We start from the raw sequence: 8,137 nt of genomic DNA, 5'->3' as shown, positions 1-8,137 counted from the left end.
TATAACAGTACTATCTAGGGGTAGGAACAATGGAGTGCTGTTATCACCCTGGTCTCAAGGAGGAAAGGGTAGAAGGAGTTATCAGAACCCAGAGAGAGAGGAGCGAGCAGAGAGGGTCACCTGACAGGAACTGTGACCTTCAGACAAGGGATGCAGCCAACTCTTGATAATTCCGCAGATGTCAGCCATGAAAGGAACCCCAACCATATTCTCCTGCCCCCTGACCCCATCCCCTGCTGGTCCTCTTCATTGACTGAAACCAACTAGAAGCCAGAAGCTGAGGAAGCAGTCCATAAGATCAGCCCTCCTCTACCCAGGAAAACACAGCGTGTAGAAGAGTAGAGAGTGGATCCGGAGGACAAATGGGAGTTGTCCAGCCCATCAGGAGAGTCTCATGCAATCAGATTTAACCTCCTTTGGCCTTCAGTGGAAAGGGCATTGTGATAGAAGTCTGAAGTCTCAGGAGGAGTTCTGGCTTGCTGTGACTTTGGGCAACACATGCCACTTATCTGAGGCTGTTTTCTCAATTGAAATATAGGGCATTGGACTAGCTCGCTGTTATCCAGTGTGCTTTTAGTACTCTCCTCATATAACTTAGAGGCTGCTTGGGGTGGGAAGATGATTGGTTCTACCCTCATTCCCCCTTGCAGTCCACAGTAAGTAAATCAGTTACGTGCTAAATTTCTTTTGAGAGTGCCGAATTATTTCTCTTAGCTTACTGTATGCATGTTTAAGTCAGTGAACATCTAGACTAGTCTGTTCACAAGGAAGAAATTGTGTGTGTGTGTGTATGTGTGCACCCTTGTAGGTATCTTAGAGATGAGAAAGGAGGGAGTTGAGAAAAATGAGACTTAAAGAGGCCAACTCTAACTTCTTCATGTTTAAGAGGTAAATATATGGTAGAGTCACCCTTCAAATTTATGTCTATTTTGTTCTAAAATCAATGCCACCAAAGGACATGAAAACTGGAAAAAAAATTACAACTACCTACATTCAGATAAACACACACTTTAACATGTATATATATTTTTAGTATGTCTGGTTACCTTGCTTAAATGCCTGTCCTTTTTGCACACTACCCTTGAGGGTGCAGTTCATCTTCTGATGTCTTTCAACAGAATACAAAAGACAAACCAAGTGGCAGATGAGCAAAACTATTATTATGGGATTTATGTAACATTTGAAATAGCTATCTATCCCTATTTCCCCTCAACCAACAAAAGAGAGTTTTATTTTAATACTAAGTAAAGATGCAACTTTTGAGGGATGTATTCTCTTACTCCACGACTGTCAGGTTTTTCTCAATGGGAAATTGGGCTTTTGAAGCCTCTTTTAGAGGTTCCTGTGTTCACAGTTCAGAGAAGATAGAGGTCAGTGAGGAGGAACAGTGGCAGAGGCTGTGGGACTTCAGGGGGTCTTGCAAGATGTGGATGGGAATTTTCACATCCGTTTTGTATAAAGTTCTGTAAGCCCAGTCCTGGTCTCTCTAAGGAAAAAATAAATATAACCTAAGAAAAGTAGTGTTTAGAAGGTATTTTCCTCTGTCTTTTAAATGACTGGGCCCCAAATACCTCAGTCAGAAAATACTTATACATTAATAATATGTACTATGCTAGAAGGCAACTGCTGGGTGATAATGGTGAAAAAATATATTTTATTAAAAATAATGAGTATTAAAACACAAGGAAGGTAATTGGCATAATGTGAACTTAGCATAAAGAAAAACAGTAGTAGAAAATAAATTCTTATTTCTACTTGGGATAATGAATGAAGGACATTTTCATAAAGAAGAATACTTTGAGCTGAAACTTGAAAGGTGTATAAGGTTTTACCTGAGGGGCAATAAGTAAGGGCGTTTAAGGCAAAAGGAGTTGTATGTGCAAAGGGACAGAGGTCTGAATGATGAGTCAACAAATAATAAATAGTTCAATATGTCTATAGGATAGGATGCAGGTGGGGCAGCTATAGAGGCAAAGTTGGCTTGGTAGGTGGCAGTCACACTATGATGTGTTTTACTTGACAACTTGAGTACTTTATATTTCACCCTGTGTTTCCCATCATTTTAAACTATTTTGCAAATATCCCCATAGATACACACATGCTGGGTGTCTACATGATGTTATGCTAAATAAACTTCCCGAAGTACCAGTTTTACTGGAAATATTAGAGGAGGTTTTTTTTTCTGATTTATTTATTCTTACACACAGAGATTACTGTTACATAAACCATCTCTTCACTAAAGCTGAGAAAGTAAAACACATTTATATGTGGAGGTTAATAAGAAAGCTTCAGATTTTTATGTTAAGAAAAACTCAGTAAGGTTAATGCTTTAGTTAAATCATGGTAACCAGGGTGAAAAAAAAAATGAAACATGCTAATATCTATTTGCTCAAGGATGTGGATTGGAATTTCTTGGTGAACTGTAAAGACTGGCAAAGCTAAGATTGTTCAATTCAAATTTGTAATTTTAATTTTTTATTTTTATTTATATATAATGTATTATTCGCCCCAGGGGTACAGGTCTGTGAATTGCCAGGTTTACACACTTCACATCACTCACATTCCCTTCATAGCACATACCCTCCCCAATGTCCATAACCCAACCACCTTCTCCATACCCCCGCCCCAAACAACACTCAGTTTGTTTTGTGAGATTAAGAGTCTCTTATGGTTTGTCACCCTCCTGATCACATCTTGTTTCATTTTTTCCCTTCCTACCCACTATCCCCCACACTCTGTCTCTCAAATTCCTCATATCAGGGAGATCATATGATAATTGTCTTTCTCTGATTGAATTACTTCACTCAGCATAACACCCTCTAGTTCCATTCATCTAGTCGCAAACGGCAAGATTTGATTTCTTCTGATGGTTGCATAGTATTCCATTGTGTGTATATATATATATCACATCTTCTTTATCCGTTCATCTGTTGATGGACATCTAGGTTCTTTCCATAGTTTGGCTATTGTGGACATTGCTGCTATAAACATTCGGGTTCATGTGCCCCTTAGAATCACTAGGAATCACTACATTTGTATCTTTAGTGTAAATACCCAGTAGTGCAATTGCTGGGTCATAGGGTAGCACTATTTTCAATTTTTTGAGGGACCTCCATGCTGTTCTCCAGAGAAGCTGTACCAGCTTGCATTCCCACCAACAGGGTAGGAGGGTTCCCCTTTCTCTGCATCCTCTCCAAGATCTGTTGATTCATGACTTGTTAATTTTAGCCATTCTGACTGGTGTGAGGTGGTATCTCATTGTGGTTTTAACTTGTATTTTCCTGATGCTGAGTGATGTGGAGCACTTTTTCATGTGTCTGTTGGCCATCTGGATGTCTTCTTTGCAGAAATGTCTGTTCATGACTTCTGCCCATTTCTTGATTGGATTATTTGTTCTTTGGGTGTTGAGTTTGCTAAGTTCTTTATAGATTTTGGATACTAGCCCTTTATCTGATATGTCCTTTGCAAATATCTTCTCCCATTCTATCAATTGTCTTTTAGTTTTGTTGACTGTTTCCTTTGCTGTGCAAAAGATTTTGATCTTGATGAAGTCCCAATAGTTCATTTTTGCCCTTGCTTCCCTTGCCTTTGGCGATGTTTCTAGGAAGAAGTTATTGCGGCTAAGGCTGAAGAGGTTGCAGCCTGTGTTCTCCTCAAGGATTTTGATGGATTCCTATCTCACATTGAGGTCTTTCATCCACTTTGAGTCTATTTTTGTGTGTGGTGTAAGGAAATGGTCCAGTTTCATTCTTTTGCATGTGCCTGTCCAGTTTTCCCAACACCATTTGTTGAAGAGACTGTCTTTTTTCCCATTGGATATTCCTTTCTGCTTTGTCGAAGATTAGTTGACCATAGAGTTGAGGGTCTATTTCTGGACTCTCTATTCTGTTTCATTGATTTATGTGTCTTTTTTAATGCCAGTACCATACTATCTTAATGATGACAGCTTTGTAATAGAGCTTGAAGCCTGGAATTGTGATGTCACCAACTTTGGCTTTCGTTTTCAACATTCCTCTGGCTATTCAGGGTCTTTTCTGGTTCCATACAAATTTTAGGACTGTTTGTTCCAATTCTTTGAAAAGAAAAAAATCGATGGTATTTTGATAGGGATTGCATTAAATGTGTAGATTGCTTTAGGTAGCATAGATATTTTCACAATATTTGTTCTTCCAATCCATGTGCACGGAACATTTTTCCATTTCTTTGTGTCTTCCTCAATTTCATTCATGAGTACTTTATAGTTTTCCAAGTACAGATTCTTTGCCTCTTTGGTTAGATTTATTCCTAAGTATCTTATGGTTCTGGGTGCAGTTGTAAATGGAATCAACTGCTTAATTTCTCTATGTTCTGTCTTGTTGTTGGTGTATAAAATGCAACTGATTTCTCTGCAATGATTTTATATCCTGACACTTTACTGAATTCCTATATGAGTTCTAGCGATTTTGGAGTGGAATCTTTTGGGTTTTCCATGTAAAGTATCATATCATCTGCAAAGAATGATAGTTTGACTTCTACTTTGCTGATTCGTATGTCTTTAATTTCTTTTTGCTGTCTGATTGCTGAGGCTAGGACTTCTAGTACTATGTTGAATAGCAGTGGTGATAGTGGACATCCCTGCCATGTTCCTGACCTTAGTGGAAAAGCTCTCAGTTTTTCCCCATTGAGAATGATATTTGTTGTGGGTTTTTCATAGATGACTCTGTTGATATTGAGGTATGTACCCTCTATCCCTACACTCTGAAGAGTTTTAATCAAGAAAGGATGCTGTATTTTGTCAAATGCTTTTTCAGCACCTATTGAGAGGATCATATGGGTCTTGTTCTTTCTTTTATTAATGTATTGTATCACATTGATTGATTGGCAGATGATGAACCAAACTTGCAGCCCTGGAATAAATCCCACTGGTCATGGCAAGTAATCCTTTTAATGTACTGTTGGAACCTATTGGCTAGTATGTTGGTGAGAATTTTCGCATCTGTGTTCATCAAGGATATTGGTCTGTAATTCTCCTTATTGATGGGGTCTTTCTCTGGTTTTGGAATCTAGGTAATTCTAGCCTCATAAAACAAGTTTGGAAGCTTTCCTTCCATTTCTATTTTTTGGAACAGTTTCAGGAGAATAGGTATTAATTCCTCTTTAAATGTTTGGTAGAATTCCCCTGAGAAGCCGTCTGGTCCTGGGCTCTTTTTTATTCGGAGATTTTTGATGACTGCTTTAATCTCCTTACTGGTTATGGGTCTGTTGAGGCTTTCTATTTCTTCCTGGTTCAGTTTTGGTAGTTTATATGTCTCCAGGAATGCATCCATTTCTTCTAAATTGTCAAATTTGCTGGCATATAGTTGCTCATAATATGTTCGTATAATTGTATTTCTTTGGTGTTGGTTGTGATCTCTTCTCTTTCATTCATGATTTTATGTATTTGGGTCCTTTCTCTTTTCTTTTTGTTAAGTCTGGCTAGGGGTTTATCAATCTTATTAATTCTTTCAAAGAACCAGCTCCTAGTTTTATTGACTTGTTCTACTGTTCTTTTGGTTTCTATTTCATTGATTTCTGCTCTGATCTTTATGATTTCTCTTCTCCTGGATTTAGGCTTTCTTGGCTGTTCTCTCTCAAGTTCCTTTAGGTGCAGGGTTAGGTTGTGTACTTGAGACCTTTCTTGTTTCTTGAGAAAGGTTTGTATCGCTATATACTTCCTCTCAGGACGACCTTTGCTGTGTCCAGCATATTTTTGATCAGTTGTGTTTTCATTATCATTTGTTTCCATGAATTTTTTCCATTCATCTTTAATTTCCTGGTTGACCCATTCATTCCTTAGTAGGATGCTCTTTAGCTTTTATGTATTTGGGTTCTTTCCAACTTTTCTCTTGTGATTGAGTTCTAGCTTCAGAGCATTGTGGTCTGAAAATATGCAGGGAATGATCCCAATCTTTTGGTACTGGTTGAGACCTGATTTGTGCCCCAGGATGTGATCTATTCTGGAGAATGTTCCATGTGCACTAGAGAGGAATGTGTATCCTGTTGCTTTGGGATGGAATGTTCTGAATAGATCTGTGATGTCCATCTGGTCCAGTGTGTCATTTATGGCCTTTATTTCCTTGTTGATCTTTTGCTTGGATAATCTGTCCATTTCAGTGGGGTGTTAAAGTCCCCTATTATTATTGTATTATTGTCAATGTGTTTCTTTGATTTTGTTATTAATTGGTTTATATAGTTGGCTGCTCCCATGTAAGGGACATTGATATTTAAAATTGTTAGTTCTTCTTGTTGGACAGACCCTTTGAGTATGATATAGTGGACCTTCCTCACCTCTTATGGTAGTCTTTGGCTTAAAATCTAATTAATCTGATATAAAGATTGCCACCCCAGCTTTCTTTAATGTCCATTGGGATGGTAAATTGTTTTCCACCCCCTCACTTTAAATCTGGAGATGTTTTTGGCTCTAAAATGAGTTTCTTGTAGACAGCATATTGATGTTTTGTTTTTATTTTTGTTTTTGTTTTTTAAGAAAAATATAGGGACTAACACACCCTTTTAATATTTTTAAATTAAATATTTTAATATTTTAAGGTTTAAAAAGTGTTAAAGTTTGTAGTTCCTAGTTTTCCTAGGAAAACTTATCTGAATGAATATCCTAATGGCAAACCATTATAGAATGTTTCAGTTGCATGGGCAGCAGAAGGGTAGGGATTTTCTTCACAGCACCCCAGCTTTCTTCATGAGAATGTCAGAGGTACACTGGTTTCTATTACTGTGACATCCATTACATGATCAAAGTTGCTTTTCCTTCAGCAAGGGCTTTATTTGTCCGAAGGGCATTATGCTTGACCTCCAAATTTGGCTGACAATTTACTGATGAGATGCATAACCTTTGGGTTGCTCTGATATTTTGACATATTCGTTGGGTTCTGGGCCATATCCTGGAAGGCCACCATAACTTCTGGATCCTGCATGGCTGCAAGAACTTCTGGATCACTAAGAATTTCATTGAGTCCAGGCATTCCTGCCATTCCAGGCACCCCCCCCCCCCCCCCCCGCCATTCCAGGCATTCCTCCAGGAAAATAACCAGGCATTCCCCCAGGAAAGCCACCTGGGAAAGAGCCATACTGAGCTCCTGATTGTCGTCTGGGTTCTTCCTCCCTCTGGGCTCTCTCATGTTCTTCCCAAGCTTTCTTAACCCTTTCTATTCTTTCTTTGATCTCTTGCTCTTCACGTTTTCACTCATACCTTCTCCAAGGTTGAGTAATTCTCTGGGCCCTTGGTTGAACTTCTTTCAGCATTGCACTAACATCTTCATCATAATCCAGTTTACAAGCAAGGGCAAGATCATGTGCTGCTTCTTCCCGATGGCCCAGAAGTCTATGTGCTTTCCCACACCACTTATAAGGCTGAGCTGAATCAGGATTTATTTCAATAGCTCTGTCGCAGTCTTGAATGGCAGCATTTGGCTTCTGTAATTTGATGAAAACACTGGCTCTCTTGGCATACAGAATGGCCAAGTGAGAATTTAGTTTGATGGCATCTGTGAACAAGTCAATGGCTTTCTGTAGTTCACCATCATTTAGGGCATCAATGACAGCCACTTTTTTATCATTTGCCTGATTCATCATTTCCTTGGTTAACTCTACATTTTCATCTCCCATTTCTTGAGAGGCATCAGTATTTGGTTCAATCACACCTTCATTGTCAATTTCTAGATCACTTTCCTCACTTAATGGTTCATCTGTCTTTATGTTTTCCTTTGCCTTCTTACTATCTGGTTTTTCTTCCTTGATACTGTCTTCTGATTTAGTTTTATGAGTGGCAGGTGGTATTTTACCCCCAATGCTCTCCACCCACTCCCGTAGGAAATGCATTTCCTCAGTGTGCAGAATGCTTGGATCCTGCTTACACATTTTCACGAAGGCCCGAAGCTCACTCACTTTGAGGGGGTCCATGGTCCAGAGGCAGTGGCAGGCAGCAGGTGCGGCTGAGGTTGAGACCCAATTCCAGGCACAGGTATTAGCTCAGCATCTGGTTTTTTGTTTGTTTGTTTGTTTGTTTTTATCCATTCTGATACCCTGTGTCCTTAGATTGGGGCATTTAGCCCATTTACATTCAGGGTAACTATTGAGAGATATGAATTTAGTGCCATTGTAT

The 8,137-nt window shown here is 38.9% G+C and overlaps 1 pseudogene; it reads right to left on the bottom strand.

The window, feature by feature from the left end:
- Positions 1-6,815: 6,815 nt before the first annotated feature.
- LOC125109483 (hsc70-interacting protein-like) lies at positions 6,816-7,935 on the bottom strand (annotated as a pseudogene).
- Positions 7,936-8,137: the final 202 nt, after the last annotated feature.

The sequence above is a fragment of the Lutra lutra genome, chromosome 9 (assembly GCF_902655055.1).
Source record: "Lutra lutra chromosome 9, mLutLut1.2, whole genome shotgun sequence".
In the NCBI taxonomy this organism is placed as follows: domain Eukaryota; kingdom Metazoa; phylum Chordata; class Mammalia; order Carnivora; family Mustelidae; genus Lutra; species Lutra lutra.
The sequence above is the reverse complement of the archived record's forward strand: the minus strand, read 5'-3'. Positions and strand labels throughout refer to the sequence as shown.